Source organism: Octopus sinensis, linkage group LG6 (assembly GCF_006345805.1).
Source record: "Octopus sinensis linkage group LG6, ASM634580v1, whole genome shotgun sequence".
In the NCBI taxonomy this organism is placed as follows: Eukaryota; Metazoa; Mollusca; class Cephalopoda; order Octopoda; family Octopodidae; genus Octopus; species Octopus sinensis.
The window spans coordinates 29539870-29549869 of NC_043002.1; positions in this window are offsets into that span (position 1 = coordinate 29539870).

Genomic DNA, 10000 nt, shown 5'->3' on the forward strand with positions numbered 1-10000 from the left:
AACAAATTGATAAATAAATAAATAAATAAACGTAGAATGGTACAATAGAATACTTAGATAAACTATTATATTTAATCTGTGAACGAAATTGCTAAGTCGTGCAACAACAATGCTGGCTATTTCAGATACGGAATATAAGCTTTATGAAATAGAAATATCACAAATAAAAACAAACAAACAAATAGCGATAATAATAATAGTAAATTTGTCAGATAGTCGTAGAATAAATACGAGAAAAAAGTATATAGATTATAATTATACATGAAAAAGTAAAACGAAGAGAACACAGAGAAAATTGCAGATACAACGAAATAAGTATTAACCGATAAAATTATATAAAAATACGTACGCACTAAGTCCAATATATGTATAGAGACTCACGTATAAGTTGATAAAAGGAAAAAGTGGACGAAAGAAAAATTTATAAAGTTTATATATATATAAATATAAATAAATATATAGTGAAAGTAAAGAAAAGAAAAGATAAGTGAAATGGATATGTTCTTGGCAAAATTATAAAAATCATTCTTCATTGTTAGTTATAAGGAAGAAATTAAATAAGAAAAAAAAAGTAACATATCTAAAGAAAAATCTGAAAAAGAAAAAGAACCGTTCATGTTGATATCTAGAAATTTTTGTCATCCCTTCTGTCAACCAAACTGATATTTGTTAACACCCACTTACATATACTTATACACACACACACATACACAGACAAACATACATGCACACGCGCGCGCGCTCACACACAAACACACACACACACACACCCACACACACATGCACAGGCACAAAACAACGCACACGATGTACAGTATTTTTTTCTGTTAATAAGCGGCTATGTGGTCTATTTTACCTGCATACACATACACACATTATATATATATATATATATATATATATATATATATACATATACACACACACATATACATAGATAGATACACAGATAGATGTATATGTTTACACACCCATATATGTATGCATATATATATGCATATATATATATGCATAGATATGTATATATGTATATATATATATGTATCTATATACATACATATATATATTCATACATATATGAATTTGCGTATATGAGTTTATGGTCTCCTCATTTTCATATGTACCATACACTTTTACATACATACAAACACACACACACGCGCACGCACAAATATATCTTTAGTTTGTATTTGTGTTTGTTGAATAATTATTTTAAAGCTTCAGAGAATGACACGTAATTTTCTTATTTGATATCTGGTGACAATAGTTCCGTATAATCCAATTAGATATTCGGTGAAAGAATACAAGAAAATCTGATAAAAAAAAAAATTCGCTGTCTTTGTGGCATAGTTGATTGGACTAGTTTGAAAATACGAAGCAGTTAGATCTGACTAATGATAAACGATGAACAATTCTAAAAATTGGAATGCCGAAGACTTAGTGAAGATAATCATTTCGGCTTCAAACATTGCAAAAACCTCAATATTGCAAGAATAAGGAATCTGCCTGCAAATTATTGACAGGACAGATGGATAAGAAAACAGAGAGAAGGAGAGAGAGACAGACAGAGAAAGAGAAGGTGTGTGTATGAGAAACTTAGAGAGGGGTGAGAGAAAGGAGGTAAGTATGTGTGGGAATATTTTTATACACGTGTGTGTGGATGGTAAGAATGGGTGAGATGATGATGCGGAAAGATGTAATGTTAAAGAAACAGAGAAAGTAAAGAGGAAAGATGGAAAGACAGTACTCGGGTTTCTCTGATGACAAGGTGATTAAATGAATATGTATGTATTTATGTACGTGTATCTATCTATCTATATATATATATATATATATACGCGTGTATATATTTGTATAATTATACTTTTATATACATATATACATATATGTATCTATGTGTATATGGGCACTTAGATACATACATATATGTGTACACACACACACACGCATATATATATAGACAGAAGAGTGGCTGTATGGTAAGTAGCTTGCTTACCAACCACATGGTCCTAGGTTCAGTCCCACTGCGTGGCACCTTCGGCAAATGTCTTCTACTATAGCTTCGGGCTGACGAACGACTTGTGAGTGGATTTGGTAAAAGGAAACTGGAAGAAACCTGTTGTATACATACATACATACATACATACATATATATATATAATATATATATATATATATATATATGTGTGTGTGTGTGTGTGTGTGTGTTTGTATCTATGTTTGTATCTATGTTTGTCTCCCAACATCGCTTGACTACCGATATTGTGGTGTTTACGTCACCGTAACTTATCGGTTCGGGAGAAGAGACCAATAAAATAAGTACTAGGCTTAGAATGAGTAAGCTCTGGAATCGATTTGCTCAACTGAAGGCGGTGCTCTAGCATGGCGGCTGGGTTTGGCTACTCTGCATTGATAAAGGGAAAATACCCTGAAACATGTCTGCAGATGCCTGAGCAGCAAAGTGAAGCGGCTAACCTACCCTGTTCAAAGGTTATAATGGACACAGGTTTGTGTGTCATATACCTAGCTAGCGGCGACGGCCTCTTGGAGCTAATCAACGGCAGCTTTCGTCCTATATTTATGGACTGCCATATTAGCTTGGTGATAACTATTAATATCCAGTACCGCTGCCGTAGTCTCCTTTAGAGAGACTTAGAAATAATAATAATAATAATAATAATAATAATAATAATAATATATATATATATATATATATTATATATATATATATGAATGCAGAATACTGTGTATGACTAATGCCACGAAAAAGAGAATTCAAAACATTACAAGTCAATCAAATTTATTCCAGATATCGTCAAGTTCACTACGTCATAGACACCAGTATATAGTCTCACCAAATGTGTGTATCTGGAAGCTATCAGATATTTTGAAATTATTTGGGTTAGAAATATTTGTGGGTGGACGATCAAGTCGTGTGCATATGTAATGTAACTGTTTTTGTGCATGAGACCAAAGAATTAAAATTTGGAGGCTTGAATTTGACATTTAGTAGGCTGACGTGGGTTTTGGGTTTTTTGGAATGACAAAGGAGAAGGACGGTTATTTGTGAAAATAGAATCCATTAACCCTTTAAGGTACTTATATATTGTGATGGGACTAGGGTTTCTTTTAGGGCTTTACTTACTGAGAGTAGAACGTAACGACAATGACCACCAGAGAATTTATGATTTTTACGGTAAACTATCATATTTTATTGGGGATAGGTGTTGTGTATGTTTTGTGTTCAGGGGAACAAGCAGATGTAAATGGTTAAATATGTATTCTCCGAATTTTGCTGCCATGCAGAATATAAAATTTCGTCAGAATTTTGCATATGTTATACGCGAGTTATTTTTTTGGCTCTTACATTTTTTCTGTTAGCGACGCTTCCATACATACTGTTATAATTATTTAGTTTTTCTTTACTTTTTCCTATTTCTTGTTCAGTGGAAATCTGTATTGAGTTGTACAGCTGTTAACTGTATTTTTCATTAATTTTTGTTCGATGTTTTGTAATATATTACGGTAGCTACTTGTAAATGCATCGTGAAACTATGAGAGAGTATTGTACAACTATGACCAATGTTGCAGTTTGTTTTATGGAAATTTAATATTAATACCAATGGTTTTGAAGTTAGGTATTACGCATCTTCTGTTAAATGTTTTACCACTCAGTAACCAAGGAGAATTTGTTTCTTTAGAAATGAGATATGTATCATATAGGTATATTCTGATAGATGCTCACTTGTGGAGCAAGTAGGAAATGCCTATATCCATGAGGAGATTAGTATAAGTCCATAAAGCCCATATGGAATTACAGGCATAGTGATGTATAAATTATACGTAGAAATCACTGTAACTCGTAGCCATCGGAAACGTCCTCACGTACTAAGAAACTACCAAGGCCTACTAAACTGATCGACCTTTATATTCATTATTCTCTAATGAACTTCATTTTCATAAACGCAATTACATTGTGGCTTGAGTGCCGTCCCAATAATACAGTTTACATATTTTTAGTTGCATGATAAATTTGAATATTAAGTAATTCTCATCCTGTTCAACAACCGGTTTGCTTTTCACATCCCACCTAACTGGGTGCTTCTCCAAGATATGAACAAACGTATGAATACAAGAAACTTATAGTATTTCAGCCGATTTCGTCGACTAAATAATTTTACGCTCTGCCACACCACGACCGCATTTCAATGGCTGAAACAAGTAAAGCAGTAAAATAATATAAACATACATCTATACAAAACATACATCCATACAACTATTGTTTGCCAATGTTCGTAGCAACACATTATTGTCTACGCAAATTGCTTTAAGATATTTATGTATATCGTAATATACGTAGTAATAATAGCAGATTGTAGTAGTAATAGCAGTAGTTGAAATACTTCCGACAATATAAATGCTTATTTCATTGTTGCAAGATCAGTGACTGTTTGTCAGTTACTTTTCTAAATATTGCAAGATGAACTACTGCTATCTCTAGCGGATGCGTATCATCCACTGTGAATAACACAAATAGCTCGAAACCCGTCGCTGGAAGATGGTAGGGGCTCGCTTCTTTGATTGCAATGTATGTATGTTGCAGATTGCATCGATAACCAGCTGGAGGAGTTGTCTTCCTGGGTTGGTAGTAACGCCAGTTCTACTGAACAGTAATCTTACTTCTCAATATATTTACTGCTTTCATCTCTTATAGGGATTTTCTAACCAGTTAATTTTCTTATTAAAATAATTATCACGAGAAATACAATAAAAACTGTATGCTAACGATACAGGTAGTTACAGCCGGTGGGGCTGTCCTTGGGTGTACGCCCCCAAAGGCTTTTAGGACATGTTTAAAGAGAAAGATAGTCTTACAGCTGTTTCTGGGATACTAAGATGCAGGCCTATATAATAGTGCATTTAAACATATATATGTATATGTGTACACGCGTGCGTATATGTAGATACACATTTTTCTTTCTTTCTCTGGTTCATCAGTCCCAACTATCACTTTAGCTAGCATCATAAATACCTACGTTTATCTTTAGAAACTTGACCATTCTATCTTATTATTCTTCCCTTTATTTTTGAGACTTACTACTCACTTTAGTACACCCCGCTGTACCATTTTCTTGACCTATCTCTCCACTCTAATGCCTTTCAAACATATCACCCCACATCCCACTTTTCAGACATATTCCTTCCTTAAATTCTTATCTTTTCCTTCTATACCTCCCTATCCCCACCACAATATCTTAACCACTATCTAGCACTTCTTTTTTCATTTTCTCTCCTTTCTTTCTTTGTTTCTTTCTTCCTTCTTTTCTTCCCTATTCCCTTTGACCAACTGTGCCTTTTCCTTCTAACATACACAGTTATTCTCTTCTCTCTATCTACTTACCCCTACCAGTAAACTCTCAAAATTTCATTCACACCTCATGGAATTTATGTCTCCACTCTATCCAATTTATAATAACAAAATATGAACTATGGGAATTTACATAACATGGACAAAAAGCGTTTCTACCCATTCTACACACCAATTTCTTTGGGAAATGGAATTGCAACTGTGACATTCCACATATATGCTCTTTACTTTTATTCTCTTATTTCTCTTTATACTTCTTATATCCATCCTTTTCCAAAATTACTCCTTGCATTGGACTCTACTATTTCCCTCTATTTTACTCTCTCATATCGTCTCTGATGAAAGGATATCCATAATATCCCAGAAACAGCTGTAAGACTAACTTTCTCTCTAGAAATGGCCTAAAAATTCCACACAACCTCGGCATTGTTTTCTCATTTTATTTAATATATACATGTTCATACACGATCTGCATTAGACTCCTCACTCGTATTATCGGACTGAGAGTCTAAATACGGCCCTTACGTATCACTTACATAACATTACCTGTCATGCTGGGTTTTGAATACCAATACCTCTCAAACTCTATATATGTATATATATATATATAATATATATATATATATATACATATATATATATATATACATACATATATATAGTATATATATATATATATACATACATATATATAAATATATATAAATATATATATTACATATATATAATAAATTATATATATATACATATATATAAATATATATATATATACATACATACATATATATAAATATATATATATACATATATATACATACATATATAAATATATATATATTATATACATACATATATGTATATATATACACACATATATATAAATATATATATATATACATATATATATAAATATAAATATATATATATACATATATATAAATATATATTATATATATATATATATATATATATACATATAAATATATATATATATATATACATATATTTAGATATATATATATATATACACATATATATATATACACACATATATATAAATATATATATATATATATATATATATATATATATCATTCTCACTGAGACCCACCTTGACAACTCTCACTTGGAAGCCGAAGTGAGAGTGAAGAATTTCACAACCATCCGCGCGGATGGTATCGGCAGGAGGAAGGGTGGAACTGCCATTTTCCTGCATGATTCATTTACGGCAGATGGAAATAGTATATTCTCCAACGGCTACTGTGAATCAGTCACCGTGCACAACAAAGCCATGACCTGACAGTAATGGGCTCTATAGGCCGCCCAAACACCCATACTGTGCTTTAAAGAATGCCTCAATAGCATTAAGTGCTTTATTCAACAGTGCCATTCTAGCAACATACTCATGATGGGAGACTTCAATCTACCCTGTGTTGACTGGACTACAAACTGTTTGAAAACCAAGCACTCCCGCCTCAAACCGCTGACAAAGAAGCAGCAGAGTCACTTTTCGACTTTACGAATGAGTTTTTCTTGTCCCAACTTGTCCTTGCACCAACAAGACATCAGAACATTTTGGACCTAGTATTTAGTAACCACACTAACACTATACATAACGTTACAGTGGAAAAAACCCTTCTTTCAGACCATGACATGGTTCTCTGTAACATGAAATTCCACCAGCCGAAAGCTAATCCTAGTGACTTTCCTCCAGCCCACCCATTTGACAACATGGATCTCCAAGCCAACTGGGATGCAATCAGGAACGAGCTATCAAATGTTGACTGGTCCTTTACACATACACACATCTCACCAACCATAAAACATCTTGGCAGATCTTTGTAGACACCGTCACAGACATATGTGCAAAACACTCCCCACCAAGACCTGTGAACAAAAAGTGCAGAATCCCCCAAAACAGAAAACCATTATCAGAAAAATAAAAAGAACAAACAAAAAAATTAACAAACTAAAGTACTGCCAACAGCAACACACACATTCGACGGCTATCGCACTGCTTGAATCCAAAAAATATAACCTCCAACAATGCATGAAGACCCTCATCAAAACCAAAGATCAGCTGAGTGAGGAGTGGGCCATTGAAAAAATCAAAACTCAACCCCAAAGTGTTCTTTTGTCATTTGCGAGGAAACGCAGGGTCACTGTCTCCACTGTAGGCCCTCTAATTGACGAAACTGGCACTCTCCAAGATAATGCCAAATCCATGGCCGAGATACTGCAGAAACAATACTGCTCTGTTTTCAGCAATCCTGATATGGCCGATCTGGGCTGTATCAGTGATGTCAACCCCCAACACACTATATCGGACATAACGTTTAGTGCCCCTGATGTCTTAGCGGCGATAAACGAAATAAAAAACACAATTCAGCAGTAGGCCCCGATAGGTTCCCTGCTTGTGTCCTGAAGGTGTGTCGACACCAACTTGCATCTCCCCTTGCTAATCTGTGGAGAAAACTCACTGGATGCTGGCTATATTCCAAAAAACCTTCTGTCGCAGTCTGTTGTCCCAGTTTTCAAAAAGGGAAACAAGTCCCTTGCAGTGAATTACCGTCCGATCTCACTCACCTCTCATATCATCAAGGTATTTGAGAGGGTGGTGAGATCTCGAATAACCCAATTTCTGGAAAGCAACAGACGGCTGATCTCCAACCAACATGGGTTCCGTAATGGAAGGGACTGCCTAACGCAGCTCCTGCATCACTTTGAGGACATTTTGAGAGCTTTGGGGAGAGGGCTCCAACACCGATGTCAACCTTGATTTCAGTAAGGCCTTCGACAGGGTCGATCACAAGATCCTATTGAAAAAACTATCCAACATTGGTGTCTCTGGAAAGTTACTGAAATGGATTAAGTGTTCCTGACAGACAGATCTCAACATGTTGTAGTTGAAGGGGTAAAATCAAGCCCAGCCAAAGTCAGTAGTGGCGTTCCGCAAGGCACTGTGCTGGGCCACTTCTTTTCATCATTTACATTAATGACATTAATGACATCATCAAGCACAGCAACATAAAAATCTTTGCAGATGACTCCAAGCTACAGAAGGTCATAAATGAGGCGAGTGACCGGACATGCCTTCAGTCAGATCTACTGGCTGTTATCCAATGGGCAGAAAAAAACAATATGCTGCTGAACGAGGATAAATTTGAGCTAATCCACTTTGGAAAAGAGGATGCCCTGAAACTCCCATACTCCTTCTTCAGGTGAAACTCTCGCGGCGTCCAACAACATCAGAGACTTGGGAGTAATTGTGGAAACAACGTAAGCTGGGCCACTCATATAAACACAAAGTTGACATGGCCCGCAGAATGTGTTCCTGGATTCTCAGACTTTCCAGTCGAGAGATATCCACACCATTATCCTTCTCTTCTCCTTTGCCCGACCCCACCTTGAATACTGTTGTCCACTGTGGTCTCCCCACACAATACAAGGTATCATAAAAGTTGAAGCACCTCAAGGGCAATCACAAAAAAGATAGATGGATGACAGCCTCGACTATTGGGGTCGACTAGAAAAGCTAAAACTCTATTCTCTCCAACGTCGTCGTGAGCGCTACATCATCTGCATGATGTGGAAAATATTCCATCAGCATTGCCCAAATGATGTTGGCATCACCTTAAGGTACATCCAAGGCTTGGGCCCCGTGCCATCCGCCCAAAACAAAAATCGCACTCTCATCTCATAACAACAATACGGCACAATTATTTCACCTCAATTGGCCCCGCTCTCTTTAACATTACACCAAAACACATTAAACAGAAACTGACCTATAGGGTTCAAGAAGTCTTTGGACAGATTCCTTCAAGAAATCCCGGATAAACCCCTACAACCGGATATGTCTCTGTAAACAATAACTCTCTACTTGAGTGGGCCATAGTGCCCAAATTCTGACTTGAAAGACTTCACCAGGTGGTGCTATTAAGTTAGACATGGCTGGGCCAATAATGGCCGAAACCTATCAAAGTATCAAAGTATCAAAGTATCAAAGTATATATATATATATAATATATATATAATAAATATATATATATATATATAAATATATATATATATACATATAAATATATATATATATACACACATATATATATATACACACACACACACACACTCATATATATATATATATATATAAACACATGTGTGTGTGCTTGTGTATGCGTATACTATTTATATTTGTATATATATATACGGACAAAACACACACATATATATAACATTTGATAAACACTGAATTTATATATTTATATTGAGCTGCTATAAATTTCAGTAATGAAAAGGCCTTAATTTTCGCGTTATTTCCTCCCTTAGAATCGTTATACATACCACTAAATAAACCCAACAGATTGCTATAACCTCTGTGCAGGAAACTTATAGTAGCTGATACGTAAATCCTGTATTCGTTAAAGGATACTTATCTCTCGATGGATGGAATACTACAAACAACGGAACAGTTCACTATGCATTTATACATGAAAGCCTTCTCGATCCTGTAAGTATATCAAGACGGAAATTATTTCAGTTTCCAGGGTGTTTAAGTTAACTGACAATGCAAAATTCACCCTGGACAGTTTGACAGGCCGTCATAGTTCTTATTCCCAGCTTTCACTGGCA